The 26,246-nt window shown below is 40.0% G+C and overlaps 1 protein-coding gene across 4 annotated transcripts in view; it reads right to left on the bottom strand.

The window, feature by feature from the left end:
• KDM2A (lysine demethylase 2A) overlaps window positions 1–26,246 on the bottom strand; it is a 106,216-nt gene that overhangs the window by 60,901 nt on the left and 19,069 nt on the right. Inside the window, exon 1 of one of the 4 annotated variants that reach the window (XM_082844884.1) lies at window positions 10,328–12,272. The exons of the other annotated variants lie outside the window; for them this stretch is intronic. The gene's annotated coding sequence lies outside the window, so the exon portion shown is untranslated. Of the gene's footprint in view, window positions 1–10,327; window positions 12,273–26,246 lie in introns of those variants that run through there. 4 annotated transcript variants of the gene reach the window in all.

Below are 26,246 nucleotides of genomic sequence, written 5' to 3'. Positions count from 1 at the left end.
TTTCAAGAAGCTCATAATTTCTTTGGAAAACAGAACCCACTTAATTAAGAAAAGACTAGAGGCACAGGCAAGGGCAGAATGAGAACGAGAACTTAAGAGTAGGTTTAGACAATCCAATTTCACACAGGTGCGTGTTGCTATGAAATGCTACAGCTAAATATCAATGTGACTAGATGTTACTACATTTTCTATCATAATAATAGGTAACATATGAATGCTTCCTTGTGCTAAGCATTTTTGAGCCCATTTTTCTAGCTCATTTATAATCCTCACAACAACCCTATGAAGACAGTAAAATGCCAATTTTAGTTATGAAGAAAGAATCAAAAAGGTTGGGTAAGAAGCCAGGATTACTCAACATGTAGCTGAGCTGGGACTCAAATACAGCCAACTATCATTGAAAAAAGCCTATATTCTAAGTCAAACTCACAGAAGCAGAAAGTAAAATGGTGGTTGCTAGGGATTGGGGGAAGGAAGAAACAGGGAGTTGCTGTTCAGTGTGTATAAAGTTTCAGTTATGCAAGATGATCTGTTGCACAACACTGTGCTTATAATTAACAATATTGCACATTTAAAAACTTGTTGAGAGGGCTTCCCTGGTGGCACAGTGGTTAAGAATCTGCCTGCCAATGCAGGGGACACGGGTTCAAGCCCTGGTCCGGGAAGATCACACATGCCATGGAGCAACTAAGCCCATGCGCCACAACTACTGAGCCCACGTGCCGCAACCACTGAAGCCCGTTTGCTTAGAGCCCATGCTCTGCAACAAGAGAAGCCACCGCAATGAGAAGCCCACGCACCGCAAGGAAGAGTACTCCCTGCTTGCCGCAACTAGAGAAAGCCCGCGCGGCAGCAACGAAGACCCAACTCAGCCATAAATTAAATAAATAAATAATAAAAAAAATAAAAACTTGTTGAGTACAGATCTCAGGTTATATATATATATATATATATATATATATATATATATATTTCTTAACCACACCAAAAAAGTGCGACTCCCCTTCTGCAAAAAAAACACAGACAAAAAATAAAACGAAACAAGCCTACATTCTTACCCCTATGCCAGAAGTTCTCGAACTTTTTGGTTTCAGGAATCCCTTACACTCTTAAAAATTACTGAGGACCCCAAATAGCTTTTGTATATGTGGGTTACATAGGTCAATATTTAGTGATTACAAATTAAAATGGAAGAATTTTCTAAGTATATAATTGCAAAACAAGACAATGTCTTGTATTTCCACAAAGGCTCAAGGAAAACTTCAGGATTTCACTGGACCACAATGAAGTTACAGAGATTACAGCAGTTATAATCAAACACTAGCTAGTAAGAGCACAATATGAGTACCGAAAACTGAGTTAATCTCTGAAAAAACACATTTAAATCCTACTACTTTACAAAATTTTAGAAAACACAAGAATACACAAATACACACTCTATTAACCCTGAGAGTGATGTCATCACACATCATGTAAGTTCTGGAAAACTCCACTGTATTTCTGGAAAATCTCCACTGATTAGTGAATGAGACAGAAAAAGGCAAATAACACCTCAGTATTACTATGAAAATAGTTTTGACTTCACAGATCCCTATACATAAAAGAATCCTGAGTATATATCATACTGTGGGAACCACTGTTCCACACCAATCTTTTTTAAATCATGGGTCATAAAAATCAATGTAGGTCAGATATGCATTTTAAAATGAAATAATAGAATAGAATGAAATGGAGAGTATAAGAAAACACAGTAGGCTAAGTACCATTTCCTGAAACTGCTGTTAAAATTATGTACACCCATGTGTATGAGTGTACTAGGTCCTAACAGAAAATGTATTTCCTGGACTTCCCTGGTGGCGCAGTGGTTAAGAATCCACCTACTAAAGCAGGGGACATGGGTTTGAGCCCTGGTCCAGGAAGTTCCCACATGCCGCGGAGCAAGGAAGTCCGTGCGCCACAACTACTGAGCCTGCACTCTAGAGCCCATGAGCCACAACTACTGAGCCTGTGTGTCACAACTACTGAAGCCCGTGCGCCTAGAGCCTGTGCTCAACAAGAGAAGCCACCGCAATGAGAAGCCCATGCACCACAACGAAGAGGGGCCCCTGCTTGCCACAACTAGAGAAAGCGTGCAGCAACAAAGACCCAATGCAGCCAAAAATAAAATAAATTAAAATTAAAAAAAAAGAAAATATTTCCTACTGCAGCTCAGTCAAACACTGAAAAACACTGTACAACACACTAATTTCCCTATACTACTGCCAAAGCAGAGGCTATACACACATAACCTACAATCTGTATACTAAAAACTGATAATTTGTTATAAGCTAGATATTCTCCAACATGAAGGCAAATAAAGGTTTCAGGTGGATACAATTTCTATAAATTGAATAAAGTCACAGGTCACCTCACCACGCTATCACGCTGTTGCCACAGCCACCACTAAAGCTTTCCTACCACCTTTGCTTCCACAGCCAGTTCAGGTAAATAGGAAGGCAAGAGTTATCCAAGCTCCATCAGCCACAAATAAAGGTGCTCTTCCCTTCCCTCTAAACAGAGCTCTTGCTCTTAATCACAGGTTGACTTCCTAAATGAAGGGCCTGCCTTCAGAGCAAACTGGTCAACAATCACTTTGCTGCTGGCGTTATGGTTACTGCTCTCATCCTGAATCTATACGATTTCCTGGGTCAAAACAGCAGCATTCAGACAATGGTTCAAGTTGTAGATCTCTCTCTGTATCCTGGCAAAGGCAGGTCTGCATCTGGCGAACTGCAACAAATGGAAACAGCAGACAGTGAAAGGCAGAGCCTGTCTGCGCCAACAGCTGAAGCTCCACCCACAGCCTGGGCACAATCCAGGACACCCAGAGATCTCAACAATGATCTCCCTGAGAGGCTACAAAGACAAACTCTACTGGAGGCAGTGAATGAAACATAACATCACTGCCTCTTCCTCTCTACCAGAACTGAACTGCAGAATTTTCTCTCAGAAACAGTTTCTCTCTCAATTAGTCCAAACAGACTAACAAAAGCCTGATGAAAATTATTAGCAAAAAGGCAGTGAGGCAGGACTGAGTTCAGTGATGCATCATAATGGCATATACTTTTTAAAAATTGTAGTAACATACACATAATGCAAGATTTATCATTTTAACCATTTTTAAATATACAGTTCAGTGGCATTAAGTACATTCACGTTATTATGCAACCAACACCACTATCCTTCTCCAGCCAGGAGTTTTACATCATCCCATACTGCAACTCTATACTTAGGCATATACGTTTTCAATGACCCTATTTTTCTGATATCAGCCTACCCTAAGTTCCAAGTGCACCCCGTCCAAGAATAGACCCAATCCCACTACTGTCTTCAAACTTGGAGGGGAAAAGGCAAATTCTGTGAGAGCAGAAATCTTTCTTTTTACTGCTGCCTCCCAAGAATCTAGCACACGCCTGACAAATATAGATTCAAATATTCATCTGTTACATGGCCAAAGTTATCCCTAGAGTACTTACTAATTGCAAAGGGAAAAATATACCTTTACAATGGAAAGATCTGCTGGTTACCACCTTAACCAGTGTTAACCATCACTACCAGTGGGACAACCTAGCACTGTGTACCTTCTGACTTGATACAATTTGAAGTGCTCAATCATCCAGGAAGCATCCTTGCCAAAATGTTTAACATGAATCTAATCCTCTAGACTCAAGTTCTAGTTGATGAGGAATAGTTTAGGAAAACAAATTAAAGTACACAATGAGGAAAGAGACAAATCCAGAATGTAGGGCTTTTTAAAAGACAATGTCACTCACATGAGTACAGTCAACTGATCTTTGACAAAGGACCAAGGGCAATTCAACGTTTTCCTGTGGAACAGACAGTCTTTTCAATAATTGGGGCTAAAACAACTAGACAGTCAACGTACAAAAAAAAAAAATACAATCACTGACCTTATACCTTTCACAAAAATAAACTCAAAATGGATCATAGACCTAAATGTAAAACACAAAACTATAAAACTTCTAAAAGATAATATGAAAACACCGAGGTGACCTTGGGTTTGGCAATGAGTTTTTAGATACGTACCAAAAGCAAAATCCATGAAATAAAAATGTTATGTTGGGCTGCATTAAAATCAAAAACTTCTGCTCTGTGAAAGACACTCTTTTAAGAGAATAAAAAGAGAAATCACAGACTGGGAAATAACATCCACAAAAAGAGTTGAAGACTTAGTCCACACAGAAAAACCTGCACACAAACATTTACAGCAGTTTTACTCAGAACTGTCAAAACCTGGAAGCAACTAAGATGTCCTTCAACAGGTGACTGGATAAACTAATTATGGTATAGCCATACAATGGAGTATTATTCAGCAATAAAAAGAACTATCAAGACACAGAGACATGGAGGAAACTTAAATGCTTATTACTAAGTGAGAGAAGCCAGTCTGAAAAGGTTGCAATACTGTATTTGGATTCCAACTACATGACATTCTAGAAAAGGCAAAACTATGGAGATAATAAAAACATCAGTAGCTGCTGGTGTGAGAGGGAGGAGGAGAGATGACTAAGTGGAGCACAGCAGATTTTCAGGGCAGTGAAAACCATTCTGTATGATACTGTAATGGTGGACACATGACATTATGCATTTGTCAAAACCCACAGAACTATAAACACAAAGGGTGAACCCTAATATAAACTATGGACTTCGGGTGATAATGTTGTGTCAGTGTAGATTCATCAACTGTAACAAATGTAACACACCGATGGGGACTTCCCTGGTGGCGCAGTGGTTAAGAATCTGCCTGCCAATGCAGGGGACACAGGTTCGAGCCCTGGTCCGGGAAGATCCCACACGCCGCGGAGCAACTAAGCCTGAGCGCCGCAACTACTGAGCCCGTGTTCCCTAGAGCCCGCGCGCCACAACTACTGAGCCCACACGTCTACAGCCCATGCTCTGCAACAAGAGAAGCCACTGCACTGAGAAGCCCACTCACCGCAACTGAGCTCACACGCCACAACTACTGAAGCCCGCGTGCTCTAGGGCCCACGTGCCACAGCTACAGCACTCGCATGTTGCAACTACTGAAGCCTGAGAGCCTAGAGCCCATACTCCGCAACAAGAGAAGCCACCGCAATGAGAAGCCTACGCACTGCAACAAAGAGTAGCCCCTGCTCGCCGCAACTAGAGAAAGCCCCAGCAACGAACCCCCAACGCAGCCCCCCCAAGAAAACAGAAACACGGGGTTTCCCTGGTGGCGCAGTGGTTGAGAGTCCGCCTGTCGATGCAGGGGACACGGGTTCGTGCCCCGGTCCGGGAAGATCCCACATGTCGCGGAGCGGCTGGGCCCGTGAGCCATGGCCGCTGAGCCTGCGCGTCCGGAGGCTGTGCTCCGCAACAGGAGAGGCCGCAACAGTGAGAGGCCCACGTACCGCAAAACAAACAAACAAACAAAAAAAAACATGTTGAGTAGAAGCCTGACACTAAAGGTCACATGTTATATTATTCTGTTCATATGAAACATCCAGAATAGGTTAATCTACAGGAAAAGAGAGTGAACTAGTACTTACCAGGAGCTGAAAGGAGGGGTATACTGCTTAACAGTACGGGGTTTCCTTCTTGGATGTTTAAAATGTCTTGGAACTAGATAGAATGTACTGAATGTACTAAACGTCAATGCAGTGCATACTTTAAAATGGTTAATGGTTAATTTTATGTTATGAGAATTTACCTCAATTAAAAAAAATGATATGGGAAAAAAATGTAAAAACTATTCTTACCTAGCGGGCTGTACAAAAACAGGTGGCTAGCCAGGCTTGACACAAGGGTTGTAGTATGTCAACCTCTATCCTAGATTAAAAGAGACTAAAGAGTCATAATTAAACGTAAATCATAAACTTGGACTGAATCCAGAATTTTTAAAAGTCAGGAAAAAGCTATTTAGGAAAATGTGAATATTAGATATCAGGGAACTATTGTTATTTTCTTAGGTTATGACAATAGATTTGTGATAAGGTCATACCCTTATTGTTAGGAAAGACATGCTGAAATATTTAGGGGTGATAAATATGTGTCATGATGTGCAAATTACTTTCAAATAATTCAGCCTCAAAAAACTATATATAGAAACAACGTGGCAATTTTCAAAAAGCATTTGGGGACTCTAGGGGAAGAATATACAGATGTTCATTATATTGCTCTTTCAACTTTTCTGTATTAGAGCTTTTTCAAACTAAAAAAGTTTGGGAGCAACTTTATTTTGTGAAGGTAGAAAACTGGCTCTAGACAGCTGAATACAAAGGTTGACAACATATTAAGCCTAATGTCCCAAATTCCTTGGGAGTAAGGGCTTATGAGAACTGCACTGAGGAATATACCTGGTTCCAGGATCCTTTTCTGGGACAGAAAAGCATCGCTTTTCCAAGGACAGGCTTAATCAGGTAGGAAGATTGGTAGGACCCATTCCTTGTGGACATGGGTATAAGATGCACCATAAGCACTTGCAAGAGGAATTCCTGAAAAATAACACATGCACAAGTGCATGCATGTAACACACACATAAAAAAAATCTGGCACTGCAATCCTATATTCTCATTGACTTACAAAACTAAATTTCAAATGCTGTTTCCCCAGCCAAGGGAAAAAAATCTGACTATAAAAGTTAAATGATGGCTTAAATGTTCTTACTGAACTAAAATCACTCAATGTCTATGGAATGACCCACATGAAATTCTACAGCAAGTACGCATCCCTTGTGCAGGTTGTTCTAGACCAGCGGGCTCCAACAGAAAGTAATGTGAGCCACATATGTAATTTTTTTCTAGTAGCCATATTTTTAAGGTGAAATTAATTTTAATAATATATTTTATTTATTCCAAGAAATCATTTCACACGTAATCAATAATATCATTTCACTGTTATCATTATAAAAATTATTGAGATCTTTATTTTTTCATATTAAGTCTTCAGGGTTCATTGTGTATTTTACACTCACATCTCAAATTACACTAGCCACATTTCATGTGCTCAATAGCCAAATGTGGCCAGTGGCTTACTATGCTGAACAAAGCAATCTAGCTCTTAGAAGAAGCGACAGAAGCAAAGCTTAGAAAGTGAGCTACCAAGAAAGGGATTTAATGTATGTATATGAATCTCCAAAATCAACAAATGCTGGAATTGTTCTATATTTACATATGATAATCAGCCAAACAACCATTTACCAAGGTTTAATTTACAAACTAAACTCAATCCCTGCTCTGGTACCCTCCACGATATCCTCTAAGCAAAGGGGGTTATCACATCTCCATGTGGGCAGGGGAGACTTTACTCCACATCCTCTACACACATACCGGGTGGGCCTGGGAGTTCTGTCCCTTGGCTTTCATTACTAGGTTCAGTCTGAAGACTAGGATGAAAAAAGAAAAAGGTGCTAATGGTTAGAATTAGCACCATTTTCCCTTGGCATTTGTCTTTGTCTACTAACCCCTTCCCCCATTGTTTTGTCCAACTGACCTCCAATTCCCCAGAGAAGAGAGATCATGTCAAATCCATATTCTCCAACTCTTAGATTCCTGCTGCCAAAGTAACTGTGGCCTCTTCCTCTTGACATTCCCTTACTTTAAAAAGAAAATTCTGCCAGAAAGTGGCTTTAGGAGAGCAACTAACATCACTTCAAGATCAATCTCTTTCCATAAGTGGCCTAGAATCCACTTCCCAATGTCTATTTCAAAAATACCATAGGTAACAAAAAAATAATTTAAATATACTTAGGATCAATGATATACAAATAGTAGTTCAATTACTCTTCCCTACTATCCTCCCTCAAATGTCTCCCTTGCCCCACGAAGATGAGAGCAAATTTTTCACATTTTTGAAAAAAGGAAACATCATTTCTTACTTGTCAGACTAACAAACAGTATCTTTGACCCCCAACTGTAGAACTTCAGGTAACCGGAGAGACAGTGAATTTCATAAGTTCTAATCTTTTATTGGTCTTTTAGCAAATGTGTATTTTTGAGCTAAATGACTGAAACTATATTTCTTATTTCTTCCAGCTTCTTCCCTTGAATAAACCTTTCCAGGGTTATAAGAATTCTAGGACTTCCCTGGTGGCGCAGTGGTTAAGAATCCGCCTGCCAATGCAGGGGACACGGGTTTGAGCCCTGGTCTAGGAAGATCCCACATGCCGCGGAGCAACTAAGCCCATGCGCCACAACTACTGAAGCCCGCGAGCCTAGAGCCTGTGCTCTGCAACAAGAGAAGCCACTGCAATGAGAAGCCCGCGCACCGCAACGAAGAGTAGCCCCCACTTGCCGCAACTAGAGAAAGCCCGTGTGCAGCAACGAAGACCCAATGCAGACAAAAAATAAATTAATAATAATAAAAAAGAATTCTGTAATTTGGCCTAAGATCTGACACTACCTTAAAAATTGTTGAATTCTGGGCTTCCCTGGTGGCGCAGTGGTTGAGAATCTGCCTGCTAATGCAGGGGACACGGGTTCGAGCCCTGGTCTGGGAGGATCCCACATGCCGCGGAGCAACTAGGCCCGTGAGCCACAACTACTGAGCCTGTGCATCTGGAGCCTGTGCTACACAACGAGAGGCCGCGATAGTGAGGCCCGCGCACCGCGATGAAGAGTGGCCCCCACTTGCCACAACTAGAGAATGCCCTCGCACAGAAACGAAGACCCAACACAGCAAAAATAAATTAATTAATAAACTCCTACCAACATCTAAAAAAAAAAAAGTCTTAAAAAAAAATTGTTGAATTCTGCTATCCTTTGTTTACTGAGCTTATAAAATACAGATTCTAATAACCAGTACTTGTAATATATACGAAATTACTAACTCACTATCTTTTTATATATCTATGAAGTAGAAAATATATATACCTGTGTATTATTTGTGTACATGTGTGCGCGTGTGCATGTGTATGTGTGTTTAAAGGCAAAGAAGATGACATGGAAGGATACATGACTTGATAAAATAGTTACTTCTGGGGAAGGGATTGGGACTAGAGCCGTTTAAGGGGCTCTTTAGCCTTATCTATAATACTTTATATAATAATGTGTTCCTATTCTATTTGTATAATTAAAAACCGGTCAGGGGGCTTCCCTGGTGGCGCAGTGGTTAAGAATCCGCCTGCCAATGCAAGGGACATGGGTTTGAGCCCCGGTCCGGGAAGATCCCACATGCCTCGGAGCAACTAAGCCCGTGCGCCACAACTACCAAGCCCACGTACCACAACTACTGAAGCCCGTGTGCCTAGAGCCCATGCTCTGCAACAAGAGAAGCCACCAAAATGAGAAGCCCGCGCACTGCAACGAAGAGTAGCTCCCACTCACCACGACTAGAGAAAGCCCGTGTGCAGCAACAAAGACCCAATGCGGCCAAAAATAAAATAAAATAAATAAATTTAAAAAAGAAAAAAAAAGTCAGATTTGAAATATGTAGAACTAGCTGGTTATATAACTTAAGTTCTGAAAATTATAACAGATACCATTCATTCAAAGTTCATTGTTTGCAGTCTATATTCATTATCCCATTAAATCCTCAAACAACTCTAAAAAGGCAAGTATCATTATTACCCCCAATTTAGAAATGAGTAAATTGAGACTCAGAGAGGTTAAGAAGTGCCCTGTTTAAGGTCACACAAATGTCAGGGCCTGGAAGGGACCCCAAAACCACACTAAAGCAAATCCACAGGGAATTTGACAGATTAGTTATAGCCTTGCTAAGGGAATATTCAGTTAATTCAGGAGTAAAGAGAAAACACTTTTTAACTTTTGCTATTGTTAAAGAAAAAAATTTGCTTATTTATCTGCCAGATTCAGTAAACGAAGCTATAAGACCACTTTGTGGTATTTCTTGACTGGCTTACTAACTCCGCTGATCGTGGCTGCAGCGTCCTGAACCTATTGAAAGTTTGAGAGATTTAGGTAGAGCTGTAGTGACAAGCCATGTACCACCAGCTCCCACCTCAGCTCTTTTGGTTAATTCTAAGCAAAGTACAGCAAATAAATTCAGCTGGATTGCACTTTAGGGTGTGGATTATTTGTTTCTGACAAAGGAAAAACCCTATGATTTGAGTTTTAACTACCAAAACCCCCATAATTTTCTTAAAGGACAACAACAATGACAAGTATTTGTACCAACTATAACTGATCTAGTAAAAATTAAGTTAATCAACTGATACGTGTGTATTCAGTCAATTTACATTACCACTAGAAGATCAGCTAGAAGTCTTGCTACAAGAATCTCTAATGTAAGGGAAATATATACAGTGTCTCCGAAGCTCATGATCCTTGAAATCCTCTTTCCTTCTTACCTTAATCAAGTTTAGCTAGGTTCACTGACTCCTGAAATCCAGTGAAGGGCATCTCTTTTAACCTGACCTTTCCCAGGATGGAACAAGAGCTGTGGTTAAGCCTGGATGAAATATAAATAAGATTTATCTCCACTCTCAAATGCCAAGTCTTCCATACAGCATTGTTTTTAAGTTGATTACATACTCTGGACTTATACGTCAGACACTTTCACAAATCTTAGTTCTATTTCAAGTTCCGTATCTGGTTCAGGAAATTTTTACTGCCAGTGCTACAAATTAACTTTAGTCCTGGGTGAGATTCTGAGGGAGTTTCAAACATATTAACCTAATTCCAAATGAAATAAAAAAGCTATGTACCTTTAAAAGCTTTTATAAAACATTTTATACTCAAGTTAAGAAATCAATAGATAAAACCCACTAAAATGACGGAGGAAAGCATGGCATTATAGTTTATAACCAATATTTTTTTATAACCAATATTAAACTGAAGAGTTTTCTACAGCAAAAAAAAAAAAGAGAATAAATGGTTATTTTCCATCCACCATTTCAATATTGCTCATTCTGTATTCAGTGGCTTCGGTTTATATTACACATGCTGTTTCAAGTTCCTTTCCTAAACTCTGTTCCCAGTTCTACCACCTTTCCTTACAAATGATGACCTCATGACTTACTCTATAAAGAACACCAAAACTTTAAAACGTAGCAATTATAGTTTTTCTTCCCCACGATGTTGGGCCAACCCTTGCCTCTTTCATCCTACCCCCATTATCAAGGTACCTTCTCACCCTCTCACTGGGGCTCAGTAAATTCACTCAAATTTCAAGACGACAGAGTTCTAAAATGTGCCTTTTTTTTTTTTTTTTTTTGCAGTACGCGGGTCTCTCACTGTTGTGGCCTCTCCTGTTGAGGAGCACAGGCTCCGGACGCGCAGGCTCAGTGGCCACGGCTCATGGGTCTAGCCGCTCCGCGGCATGTGGGATCTTCCCGGACCGGGGCACGAACCCGTGGTCCCCTGCATCGGCAGGCGGACTCTCAACCACTGCGCCACCAGGGAAGCCCCTAAGATGTGCCTTTTGTGCTTTACTTTCTAAAATTATTTCTCTGGCTCTCTGTCCTCACCAGTTTAAGATCCACCATTTCCAGAGAAGCCATTATTTAATTCTGATTCTTGAATATCTATCATCACAATCACCCAGCTCTATCTATTTATAACCATAAAATAACTCTTCTCTTTTCTTTGCCACTATATCAGTAGATCTTAAATTCTGTCTTCTCCTGAAAGTTTCTGCAATTGAGTGCTATATTCTGATAACTGATTATTTATTATTTAAAAAGAAAACTCAGAAAGGTTTAACAGGCCAAATGTGTGCGTGTGTGTTGTGCTGTGTTCTACTAGAGAACAATTAGAATATAGAACAGTGCCTTTGACATACTTCAGAGTACACAGTTCAAAAGTAATTTAGCGGGCTTCCCTGGTGGCGCAGTGGTTGAGAGTCTGCCTGCCGATGCAAGGGACACGGGTTCGTGCCCCCGTCCGGGAAGATCCCACATGCCGCAGAGCAGCTGGGCCCATGAGCCTGCGCGTCCGGAGCCTGTGCTCCGCAGCAGGAGAGGCCACAACAGTGAGAGGCCCGCGTACCGCAAAAAAAAAAAAAATTTAGGAATTGCAAAGTTATCATAAAAGAATAAAAGCTCAACAGTGCCTTTGAACTTTTTCTCTTCTTTGGAGATCACCTATTATCTCTTACAGTGAAAAATACGTTATTTGTTTAATTTTCTAAATTTTTGGTAGTAAACTTTTAAAGATATCAATAAAAGTATACCACAGCAAGGACAATAAACGGATGATCAGCAAAAAGTTGTTGGGAATCTCAAAGTACCATCCCATAAATTATTTTCTAATTACAAAGGAGAAAACACATTTTTAAAGGAAAGATATGACAGTCGCACCTGTAACAAAGTGATCAAACATAGCAATGCCAAAAATGAGACAACCTGAAACTGTCTCCTGGTATGATGCAATAAATAAACACAGGCAGTGACCTTTGTAGTATTTTTGCCAATGTGTTTAACCTGAAGCTAATCACCTAAAGCTCCATAAACTTATTTCTAAAGTGCTCCTTTCTGATGTTTTAGGCTCAGTTTAGTCACGATCAAAGGGACTCTGGTGGAGCGCCAACAACCACCATGAAAAATGGGGTAGCAGAATGAGTAGGTCTGGGGCCAGGCAGACCTAAGTTTGAATCCTGGAACTGTTACTTACTAAGCCTACATAAGCCCTGAGCCTCAGTTTCCTCCTCTATAAAATGAGGTTATATAAAATACTACCAATTTCAGAGATTGTTACAAGGATTAAACGGCATATCTAATAATGTAAAATATCTAAAATACTGCCTGGCATATTAGAGCGATTCAGCAAATGTTGGTTACCCTATCATACCATATATTGTTCTCTATGTCATGATTAACAAAAAACTTTTATATACATACAGTGTCTCATCATCTGATGCTCCCTGTAAATAACAGCTACAAGTCACTAAAAGTGAATACAATGACATAAATCTTCCTGCAAGGAGTTATTAATCTTTTAACATTATAAAAATGGAAGGATTTGCATTCATTCACACATGACCCCCTTTTTTTTTTTTTTTTGGCGGTACGCGGGCCTCTCACTGTTGTGGCCTCTCCCATTGCGGAGCACAGGCTCCAGACGCACAGGCTGAGCGGCCACGGCTCACGGGCCTAGCCACTCCGCGGCATGTGGGATCTTCCCGGACCGGGGCACGAACACGTGACCCTGCATCGGCAGGCGGACTCTCAACCACTGCGCCACCAGGGAAGCCCCCACACATGCTCTTTTTACTGGTAGTACTTGTTTTCCACAATTCCATATGCCCAAATTTCAGTAGTCACACTTTAGTTAAATAACATCAGTCTCCCAACAACATCGTTCAAACTTCAGTTACCATGGTATATGAACCACAAGTAGCTGCATAAAGTACAAATTTTTTTAAACATCTTTATTGGAGTATAATTGCTTTACAATGGTGTGTTAGTTTCTGCTTTATAACAAAGTGAATCAGCTATACATATACATATAACCCCATATCTCCTCCCTCTTGCATCTTCCGCCCACCCTCCCTATCCCACCCCTCTAGTTGGTCACAAAGCACAGAGCTGATCTCCCTTCGCTATGTGGCTGCTTCCCACTACCTATTTATTTTACATTTGGTAGTATATGTAAGTCCATGCCACTCTCTCACTTTGTCCCAGCTTACCCTTCCCCCTCCCTGTGTCCTCAAGTCCATTCTCTACATCTGCGTCTTTATTCCTGTCCTGCCCCTAGGTTCAAGTACAAATTTTACTGCTAGTTCTTCACTCCAGAATGGCTGTGTAAGTGAAGATGTGCATTGTGATCAGTGACCAATCACATCACTTCTTTCAAAGTCTGTTAGTGATGAGTCACTGGGCATGCTATTCAGTTCACACACAAACAGCACAGCGTGTAGCTGTGTTGACTCCTAGTCTCCAGTAATAAACCCATGTGACATTTTATAAAAATGGATAATCAAAAAAGGGAACTGGCCTACAGAGATAAAAATGAAGCAAAGATGTAAAAAGTGGTAATGCTGAAAGTAAAATCTGAATAGAAAATAAACAGAGTTAACATCCATCAGAGGAGCTTAGTACTGGCAAACTTATCAACATACACATAAGGAAAGTGATGATGATGATGATGATGAAAAGGATAAGGATGTCCCAGAGGAACTGACACCAGCAAAAAAAAAAAGGAACTCTCAATGATATTTCATGACATTGAAAGTACAAAGGATAGGGAGCACAAATATATGGACACCAAGGGGGAAAGTGGCGGGGGCGGGGGAGGGTGTGGTGGTGGTGTGATGAACTGGGAGATTGGGATTGACATATGTACACTTATATGTATAAAACAGATAATTAATAAGAACCTGCTGTATAAAAAAAATAAATTTAATTTAATTTAAAAAAAAAACAACAACAAAGGATATGGGCTTCCTTGGTGGTGCAGTGGTTGAGACTCCGCCTGCCAATGCAGGGGACGCGGGTTCAATCCCTGGTCCAGGAAATCCCACATGCCACGGAGCAACTAAGCCCGTGCACCACAACTACTGAGCCTGTGCTCTAGAGCCCGTGTGCCACAACTACTGAGCCTCCGCTCTAGAGCCCCTGCGCCACAACTACTGAGCCTGCGCTCTAGAGCCCGTGAGCCACAACTACTGAGCCTGTGCTCTAGAGCCTGTGAGCCACAACTACTGAAGCCTGCGTGCCTAGAGCCCATGCTCTGCAACAAGAGAAGCCACCACAATGAGAAGCCTGCGCACCACAACGAAGAGTAGCCCCCGCTCGCCACAACTAGAGAAAGCCCACACGCTGCAATGAAGACCCAACACAGCCAAAAATAAATAAAGAAAAAAAAGAATAATAAAAAAAGAAAAAAAATAAAGAATAAATAAAATAAAAAATAATAATAAATAAATAAATAAGAATAAATTTAAAAAAAAAGAAAGTACAAAGGATAAAATGCTGGAAGCCAAGGCATCCAAAAGACGTTTGCTCCATATCTTAAGTTATAGGACAAGAAGCAGGCAAACACCGCTCAAACTACTCTTGATAAATTTTAACAAAGATATAGAACACTTCAATATTCAATGTTTCTAATGCTTTAGATTACAGTGTATCAAATAAATACTAGTTTTACTTTTTCGTTTCCTCATACCAACAATGAAATTGTTTTTAATATTTTGACAAAAATTTTAAAGGGCACATCATAACTTTTCCCGTTGGTCATCTTGCATGGCCTTAGTCTTCATGGTCGTTTGTATAGTCCTACACTACCATGCAAAGCGGGGACTGCTTGTGGATATATACAAGAGTGTGTGTGTGTGTGTATACAGGTGTGGAATTTTTGTTTATTTCTTTATTGAAGTCTGGTTGATTTACAATGTTGTGTTAGTTTCTGGTATATAGCAAAGTGATTCACTTATATATACATATTCTTTCTCATATTCTTTTCCATTATGGTGTTATTACAGGATATTGAATATAGTTCCCAATGCTATACAGTAGGACCTTGTTATTTATCTCTTTTATATATAACAGTTTGTATCTGCCTAATTTATCCCTCCCCCACCTTCTTTCCCTTTTGGTAACCATAAGTTTGTTTTCTGTGTCCATGAGTCTGTTTCTGTTTCATAGATAAGTTCATTTGTGTCATTCTTTAGATTCCACATATAAGTGATATCATATGGTATTTCTTTCTCTTTCTAACTTACTTCACTTAATATGATAATCTCTAGGTCCATCCACGTTGCTGCAAATGGCATTATTTCATTCTTTTTTGGGGGGGCATGCCACGCAGCTTGCAGGACCTCAGCTCCCCGACCAGGGATTGAACCCAGGCCATGGCAGTGAAAGGGTTGAATCCTCACCACTAGGCCATCAGAGAACTCCCCATTAGTTCATTCTTTTTTGTGGCTGAGTAATATTCCACTGTGCCTATACACCACATCTTCAGCCATTCATCTGTCGATGGACATTTAGGTTGCTTCCATGTCTTGGCTATTGTAAATAGTGCTGCTGTGAACACTGGGGTGCATTTATCTTTTCTAATTATAGTTTTCTCCAGATATATGCCCAGTAGTGAGATTGCTGGATCATATGGCAACTCTATTTTTAGTTTTTTAAGGAACCGCCATACTGTTTTCCACAGTGGCTGCACCAATTTACATTCCACAGCTGTGTATTTTTTTCCCCACTTACTCCCAAACCATCTGAGAGTAAGTTGTATATACGATGGCCCTTTACTCCTAAATACTTAAGTGTGCATTTCCTAAGAATAAGGATTTTTTTTTTTTAACCACACCACAGACCAGGTGTCAGTAAATTCTGTAAGTTACTTTTTAAGAACCTATCTACTCTTTAGGAATAAAAGATGGAGTCTATGCCTGCTGTTCAATGTCAAAGATAGCAGCTGTGAAATGTATAAATTAGTTTTTCAGATGTAATATCTTTCAGGCAATTATATAGTTTAAATTTGCAGTTTAAGACATTGTCAATAGTAAAAGTAAATGAATAAAAATAAAGTAAATGGATAAAGAAAACTTCCTAAAGCTAGTCAAATATTCAATTCAATAAGTTTTAATACTCCTTAGGTATATAGGGAATAAAAAATAAATTTTTATAATCTTCACTTTAAAATATGATACAATCCTTTCAGGAATTCAGCAATCACAAGTGAAACATCATGACACTACACAAAAATGCTAAATTAAATACACAATAGGGTTTAAGTATACGGTACAAAAAAAAATCTGTCACTAGTAGATAAAGAGAGAATTATATTCAATCGAATTCATTATATTTTAATCATCTCCCATGTGCCAGACATTGTCAATTTTCTGGTAAATAAGACGGTAATGGTTCCTGCCCTCAGAATCTAGAGAGAGTAAGTAGAAAGACAATCAGGGTATTATTTGTTATGACAGCAGAAAAATCTAATGTTAAAGAAACAGGGAGAAGAGGTACCTTATCTAGCAGGAAAAGAAACAGATGTCAAAATTTTCCCAAAGGATGTAACATCTAAGCTGAAATCTGAAGGATAAATCAAATTTGAGAGAGGAAGGAAAGTGTTCGACTCAGAACTGCATACGCAAAGGCCCCAAGGTAAAATAGGCCAGAGAACTTCAAGAAAAAGAAAGTAGCTGAGTACAGTATCATTTTCAGGTAATGGGAAAAGAGAAAGGGAGAATAAGGTGTAATGGAAAGAAATTCAACCCGAAGTAAAAAGACCTGGTTTCCAAGCTTTGCTCTACCACTTATTAGTTGTATAACTTTAGGACAAGTCTTTTTACCTCTCTGGGCCTCTATTTCCTAATGAGCAAAATGAGGACACTACCATATTTCCCCTCAAAGGGTTATCTCAAAGATCAAGTTTTAAAAAGCATGTAACAAACCATAAAACAAACAAAAAAATTATTTAAAAAATTCTGTTCACCAAAATACACCATTAAAAAAATAAAATAAGTCACAGATTGGATAAAAATATTTGCAGCATGTAAGTCTAACAAAGGACTTGTATCCAAATATATAAAGAACTACAAATCAACAATTAAAAGATGAACAAATCAATAAAAAAGGGGGCAAAAGACTTGAACAGATACTTCATCAAAGACATACAAATGCTCAGTAAGCACATGAAAAGGTGCTCAACATTATTAGTTACCAGAGAAATACAAATTATAATCATGAGATACTATTTCACACTCACTAGAATCGCTAATGTCAAAAATGTTGGTAAGGGGACTTCCCTGGCGGTCCAGTGGTTAAGACTCCATGCTCCCAATGCAGGGGGCATGGGTTCCATCCCTGGTCAGGGAACTAAGATCCTGCTTGCCACATGGCGCGGCCAAAAAAAAACACAAAAAAAACGTTGACAAGCATATGGAGCAAGTGGAGGTCTCATACACTGCTGGGGAAGTATAAAATGGAACAGCACTTTAAATAGTTTGGCAATTTCTTATAAAGTTATACATATATTTACCATATGACCCAGCAACCACTCTTTTGCATTTTCTCAAGAAAAAAATGAAAAACATGTCCACATCAAGACTTACACAAGAGACCTCCTAGAGAACGGACTTGAGGTTATGGGGAGGGGGAAGGGTGAGCTGTGACGGGGCGAGAGAGAGTCATGGACATATACACACTAACAAACGTAGTAAGGTAGATAGCTAGTGGGAAGCAGCCGCATGGCACAGGGATATTGGCTCGGTGCTTTGTGACAGCCTGGAGGGGTGGGATAGGGAGGGTGGGAGGGAGGGAGACACAAGAGGGAAGAGATATGGGAACATATGTATATGTATAACGGATTCACTTTGTTATAAAGCAGAAACTAACACACCATTGTAAAGCAATTATACCCCAATAAAGATGTTAAAAAAAAAAAAAAACTTACACAAGAATATTTATCACAGCCTATTCATAATAGCTGAAAACTGAAAACCACCAAAGTGTCCATCAAAAGGAGAATAAACAAATTATGGTATATATACACAATGGAATATATTCAGCAATAAAAAGGAAAAAACTCTGGAAACACATGGACACAACTCAAAAACGTAATGTTAAGTGAAAGAAGCCCCTCACAGAAGAGCACATGCTGTGATTCTATATTTATGAAAACTGGCAAGTTTAGTCTATGGTGATAGAAGTCAGATATAGGGATGGAAGAGGACACTAAATACAAAGGGACACAAGGGAAATTTCCATGAAGATGGAAATGTTCTCTATCTATATCTTATTTTGAATAGTGACTACTCTGTCAAAACTCACCAAACTGGGGCTTCCCTGGTGGTGCACGCAGTGGTTGAGAGTCCGCCTGCCGACGCAGGGGACACGGGTTTGTGCCCCGGTCCGGGAAGATCTCACATGCCGCAGAGCAGCTGGGCCCGTGAGCCATGGCCGCTGAGCCTGCGCGTCCGGAGCCTGTGCTCCGCAACGGGAGAGGCCACAGCAGTGAAAGGCCCGCGTACCGCAAAAACAAAACAAAACAAAACAAAAAACCTCACCAAACTGAACACAAGACCTCTATATTTCATTATATGTTACATATATCTCAATTAAAAAAAACAACAACATGGATATACAATCAGCAAAATCCAGAAAGTGGGAAATTCTACAGGACAAGTGACCAGATCTTTCCACAAGACAAGAAAAAGAAAAGGGGGGAATAGTGACTTATAGGTTAAGAGAGTTTTCAGACACACATCAACCATACACAACATGTGGATGGACCTTGTCTGACTCATGATTCAAACAAACCAATCATTAAAAAAAAAAAAAAAAAAAAGGTAATTCCCTGATGGTCAAGTGGTTAAGACTCTGCACTCTCACTGCTGAGGGCCTGGGTTCTATCCCTGGTCTGGGAACTAAGATCCCACAAGCCGCGTGGCCAAAAACAAGAGGAAAAAAAAAAGAAAAACCATTAGGGAAATTTGACCAATGAAGGTATTAAGAAGTTGTTCATTTACTTTGATACTAGTAATGTTGTTTCTCATCCATGTTTTTTTTTGGCTGCGCTGGGTCTTCGTTGCTGCGCATGGGCTTTCTCCAGTTGCCGCGAGCGGGGGCTACTCTTCAGCGCCGTGCGCGGGCTTCTCATTGTGGTGGCTTCTCTTGTTGCAGAGCATGGGCTCTAGGCATGCGGGCTTCAGTAGTTCTGGCGCGTGGGCTCAGTGGTTGTGGCTCACCGGCTCAGTTGCTCCGTGGCATGTGGGATCTTCCCGGACCAGGGAAGAAAACTGGCAAATTTAGTCAAACCTGTGTCCTCTGTGTTGGCAGGTGGATTCTTAACCACTATGCCACCAGGGAAGCCCAGTAATGCTGCTATGCTTTTAAAAAGTCTATATATATTACAGAGCAACATGGATAAATCTCAAAATGTTGGGTAAAACAAGCCAGACACAAAATACGCACTGTATTATTCCAATTTTAAAAGTTCAAACTCAACTAAAACTAAATTATAACGCTAGAAGTCTCCATTGGGAAAGAAAAACAAACTAGTGACTCGGAGAGGCATGAGGAAGCTCCTGAGGTAGTGGCAATGCTAAATCTTGATGAGTGGTAGTTACAAGGGTATTTTCTGTGATCATGCACTGAACTAGAAATTTATGTTTTACATTCTTTTCTGTATGTGCTTTATATTTCACAAACAGTAAGTTTTACTAAAAACTCAGATATACATAACTGAAGGATGTTACAGATGAAATAAATTACTTAAATAAAAGTATCTGTGATTTAAGTTAAAATAATTGAGAGGGAGCGGAGGATACAGATGAAAGAGTTCCATATGTTGATAATCATTGCAGCTGGTGATGGAGCTCATTACACTATTGTTTATTTTGTGTATGTTTAAATTTTTCCATAGTAAGTTTTTTTTTGTTTTTTTTTTTTTGCGGTACATGGGCCTCTCACTGTTGTGGCCTCTCCCATTGTGGAGCACAGGCTCCAGAGGCGCAGGCTCAGTGGCCATAGCTCACGGGGCCCAGCCGCTCCGCAGCATGTGGGATCTTCCCGGACCGGGGCACAAACCCGTGTCCCCTGCATTGGCAGGCGGACTCTCAACCACTGCGCCACCAGGGAAGCCCCACAGTAAGTTTTTTTAATGTTCATAACCTTAATTACTGTACTTGTAGGAATGCTAAGGATATACTCAGAAACATAAAAAAATGCATAAGTTCACTGTATTTTAATTTTTTTATTTTTATTTTTTTTAATTTATTTTTTTTTTGCAGTACACGGGCCTCTCACTGTTGTGGCCTCTCCCATTGCGGAGCACAGGCTCTGGAAGTGCAGGCTCAGCGGCCATGGCTCACGGGCCCAGCCGCTCCGCGGCATGTGGGATCTTCCCGGACCAGGGCACGAACCCGTGTCCCCTGCATCGGCAGGCGGACTCCCAACCACTGCGCCACCAGGGAAGACCCTGTATTTTTATTTTTAATGCTCCCCAAAGGTAGATACAACCTAATGTTTGATAACAGAAATGGGCAAATAAACTACAGGAAATCACAGCATACCTTTAGTCACTAAAAACTCTTGTAAGATTTTTTAGTGACTGGAAAATGATTATGATAAATTTAGAAAGCAAGATATAAAATGATATCAAGCATTATCCCAGCTACATAAAAATACTTTTATGCATGGGGAAAAAAAACTGGAAGGAGATATGCTAATGATGGTTAAGTTTAAGATTATGAGTGATTGTCTTGTATTTTTCACAACTAGCATGTGTAACTTTTATCACTAGACAGGGTAAAATCCTTTAAACTTCTTCCTCATTCACTCACCCAAAATATCAATTCTATCAAAGTTCAGGGAAGAAAGCAAAAACACTAATAAATTGTGGAAGAGTCATCAGTATTACATTCCAAAAGACTGATCAGTATGGGAAAAGGTAAACAAAATTTTACCCATGGGAAAATCCTATTTGAATTTTTCTCCATTCCTTTGTATTATTCCTGTATTTAATTACAATTTCAATAGGAGTCATATTAATCCCATAGTACAACTAACCAATAGATTATTTTTAGGATTTAATAGCATATAAAGAAGCATTATACCCAAAGGAACTTCTCCTTTTCAGAAACCGAATAGAGCCTATTTCACACGTAAGCCAGTGTGCCTAGTTTAAAGTCCTGTGGTAATGAACCTATCAGACACCTGTGAAATGAACAGACAGGTTTTGATTCAAATGGACATGTGTCAGCTTGCCATTCTATTCCCATGAGAGCTTTAGCAGAAGCCAGTGAATTTGATTAATATGGGTGGGCATACATAAGTCATTCAAAAGATTATTCCCATAGAACAAGATTGAGAAATTTTAGCCAATAGTTTTCGGTTTTCAAATGAGTCTTAAAAACCCACCAATAAAGTCATCAAATTAAGGAGCTGTATCCAGGTGATTAGAAAACTCTCAATCCATAAAAAATGAGAGAGAAGCCTGTTCTCACACAGGAAAGGCGAGAGGCCTAGAGATGTGATGTATTCCCAGATCTAAAACTACTACCACCACCCACCTGACACTTGACCATGGCACTATAAACTCCCATTCTACTTTTACCCAGTGAAAGTAGAGTTCATTGGCTCATGGCTGGTAACTGAGAGTTCCTCACAGTTCCAACCTGACTTAGGATGGCAAAGTATCAACAGGGGCTTTCCCAAATGTGCTGTTAGAATGGCCACATGGATTCCATGAAGGGAGAAACTCAAGAGAAATATAATTTATTTAGAATTATAAAAATTCTTAACAAACAAAGTTTATAGAATTTTAAAAACAGAATCCGGAAGAATTTTATATCATATATGAAGAACTGGTAAAAAAACTTAAAAAGAAGTAACAGGGGCTTCCCTGGTGGCACAGTGGTTGAGAGTCCGCCTGCCGATGCAGGGGACACGGGTTCGTGCCCCAGTCCAGGAAGATCCCACATGCCGTGGAGCGGCTGGGCCCGTGAGCCATGGCCACTGAGCCTGCGCGCCCGGAGCCTGTGCTCCGCAACGGGAGAGGCCACAACAGTGAGAGGCCTGCGTACCGCAAAAAAAAAAAAAAAAAAAAAAGTAACAAGTAAACGGATGTTTCCAGATGTTTGTGTTTTCCACAAGATAATGTTTGGGACAGTTCCTAATATTTTCATAAATGATATAGCAGACAACATGGAATAATATTCCAAACAGAGGGAAATGAACTGAGAAAGGGCTTAAAAAGCCACATGAATCAGTATTATACTATTAGCCTTTGATTTGGGCAAGTTTAAAGTAAAAGGCCTAGAGAAAAAATAATTAATCCATGTAGTAATCAATAGTTTCTGGGACTTCCCTGGTGGTCCAATGGGTAAGACTCTGTGCTCCCAGTGCAGCTCTCTGTGCTCCCAGCTCCGGGCTCCCAGGGGCCCGGGTTTGATCCCTGGTCAGGGAACTAGATCCTGCAGGCATGCCGCAACTAATAGTCTGCATGCCACAACTAAAGATCCTGAGCGTTGCAGCTAAGACCCAGCACAGCCAAAATAAATAAGTAAATAAAAAATTAATTATTTAAAAATACAACGGTTTCTGAACTAGTTTTACCTAATAAAAAGTCATCCAAATCTATGTTGATACCTCATGACATTAGCCCAGAATCTCTAGTAAGGTTCTCATAGAGCAGACCCAATAAATAATTGGTGATTTAAATACGCTAATGTAGGGCTTCCCTGGTGGTGCAGTGGTTAAGAAGCCGCCTGCCAATGCAGGGGACATGGGTTTGAGCTCTGGTCTGGGACAATCCCACATGCCGCGGAGCAGCTAAGCCCGTGAGCCACAACTACTGAGCCTGCGCTCTAGAGCCCGCAAGCCACAACTACTGAGCCCACGTGCCACAACTACTGAAGCCCACATGCCTAGAGCCCATGCTCTGCAACAAAGAAAGAAGCCACCGCAAGGAAAAGCCTGCACACTGCAACAAAGATTAGCCCCCGCGGAGCCCCTCCTGCTCGCCGCAACTAGAGAAAGCCCACGTGCAGCAACAAAGACCCAACGCAGAAAAAAAATTTTTAAATAAATAAATTAAATAAATACGCTAATGTAGACATAAAGATCAATATAAATATATCAAAATTACATTCTTGCCTTTGCATAGAACCATGGTATTCTCTCTCAGTGAGTGACACCACCCATCAACTGGGAACACAAGCCAAGAACTCAGGAGTCATCTTCCTCTCCAAGGGCATCTAACAGGATCACCAAGTCCCATCAACTCTGTCCTCAAGTACCTCGACTCAGTCTCTTCTCCATCTCCATTCTTGGTACCAAGGTTTGGTTATCATTTCTTTCTAAAATATTACCGTAAATTCTTATCTGATTTCCTTACCACTGCAATTCTTCCCTCACTAGTCTATCCACCACAACACCTTTCCAGGGCGATCTTTCTAAAACAGATACCATCAAGTATCCCCATGTTTCTAGTTCCGATAATGTCTCCTCACCACCTATTGCATAAGGTACAAACAACTTAACAGGACTCAGACTCTTCAGATCTCAGATCCTCTCCCATTTGTATGCGCTAGTAACACTGAACTACTGGCAATGCTGTTTTGAGCTTGTAGTGCTGTTTCATATTTCTTTGCCTCTGGACATGCTGGTTTCTCTGCTTGGAATTTCCCCCCTCACCCTCTGGCCTCTTGGACAACCCTTAATGTTACAATATCGAGCTTAGTAAATAGTTTACCTCCTCTTTGAAGACTTTCTTTCCTCAGTCATACCCTCCTTCCTCTTGCCTCTTGTACTTTATACTTCCTAAATTTCATTTATCATAGTACAGCGTAATTATTTGTTTATATGGCTCTTATCAGACTATGAAGACAGGGTAGAGATATTCATTTCTGTATACCCAGCACATGCAATAAACATCAACAGTACACCCAACAATGTTTGCTGAATAAATAAATAAATGAGCAAAAAACCAAAAACAACAAAACTTCTGAACCTATGACAATTCTTATAGTTTTGGTAACCACACTAGGAAATAGTTAATAGGTAGAAAAGACTTGGAGAAAGGCCATTACAGTAATTAAAGAAAAAAAGAAAAAAGAAGAAGCAACTTCCATGTAAGGAAAGATGAAAGAAAACAGGCTTCTTCAATTTAGAAAGTATGAGATGGGTAATAACTAAAGGTACAAGCTACTATGTATAAAATAAATAAGCAACAAGGATATATTGTAAAGCACAGGGAAATATAGCTACTGTTCTGTAATAACTTTATATGGAGTATAATCTATAAAAATAATGAATCACACACACACACACAAAAGGTACAACAGGTAAATGAAGCAAACATGAAACTGTTTACTAAATCCTGAAACTGTTCAAGTAGGTATCTTAAAAGGAGTTCTTGGGCTTCCCTGGTGGCACAGTGGTTAAGAATCCGCCTGCCGATGCACTGGACATGGGTTTGAGCCCTGGTCCGGGAAGATCCCACAGGCCGCAGAGCAACTAAGCCCGTGCACCACAACTGCTGAGCCCGTGTGCCACAACTACTGAAGCCCGCGCGCCTAGATTCCGTGCTCCGCAAGAAGAGACGCCACCACAATGAGAAGCCCACGCACCGCAATGAAGAGTAGCCCCCGCTCACTGCAACTAAAGAAAGCCCACGCGCAGCAACGAAAACCCAACACAGCCAAAAATAAATAAATAAAAATAAATAAATCTATTAAAAAAAAAAAGGAGTTCTTTTTAGGAACTCTATTTCCAAAAGGTTCCCTTTTATTTAACAGAGAGTAAATTTAAACTCAAGGTATTAAGCCAAAACAACAGTGGTGAAAGTGGGCCACATATAAAAGCACTTAGCATAGTGCCAAGCACAAAATATGCATCTGAGATATGCCATTATTATGGTTTCCAATAGTAAAGTGTGCAACTCCCTCTATAGGAAGTAAGTGAACATCAACAATAAACCTTTCAGTCCACAACAACAACCCGCTGCAGGTAGCACAGAGGTAAAATCTGTTGCTAAGAGAGCTCCTTGGTATAGGAGGTAAATATAGTTGTCCCTCAGCATCCACATGGGATTTGTTCCAGGAACTCCCCTTAACCCCCACCCCCCACCACAGGATACCAAAATCCACAAATGCTCAAGCCCCTTACATAAAATGGTATGGCATTTGCATATAACCTATGCACATCCTCCCATATGCTTTAAACCATCTCTAGATTACTTATAATACCTAATACAATACTATATAAATGATTGTAAATACAATGTAAGTGCTACGTAAGTAGTTGCCACCGCAGCAAATTCAAGTTTTGCTCTTTGAAACTTTCTGGAATTTTTCCCCTGAATAGTTTCAATCCATGGTTGGTAGAATCCATAGATGCAGAATATAGGAACACAGAGGGCCAACTATATGTGTATCTGCTACTGTAAAAAAGCAACTTCTCCTTTTTAATACTTCTTATTCTGCCATACCACTCATTCAAGTCTGCCTAATAGAGGCCTGTACTGTATCCTTCCCTTCCTTTAACCACTCATCATGGAGAATTTTCCAGTGATAGAGAGAAAAACATGTATGTATGCTACATGCATATATACAGATATAAATATAAGCACATACACACACTCATACTTTGTGCAAGCAGCAGTCTTCAAATACTTCTGAATCTACTACCTCTGATGCAAAGATACCTTGATATTTAGCTACAACTAGTTTAGAAAAATGTCCTCAAATTCAACTGGTACGAAACACATATAAAGAAAAGTTTTAAAAATAACTTTAAGCTATGAAGTTTAAATTAAGGTCGTTAACTCTATTTTTTTTTTTAATGCACAGAAAAACTAACTGCTAAAATAATTTCA

The sequence above is a fragment of the Leucopleurus acutus genome (genome assembly GCF_964270905.1).
Source record: "Leucopleurus acutus genome assembly, chromosome: 8".
Taxonomy (NCBI): Eukaryota; Metazoa; Chordata; class Mammalia; order Artiodactyla; family Delphinidae; genus Leucopleurus; species Leucopleurus acutus.
Note: the sequence above shows the minus strand (reverse complement) of the source record. Positions and strands in the feature narration are given on the sequence as shown.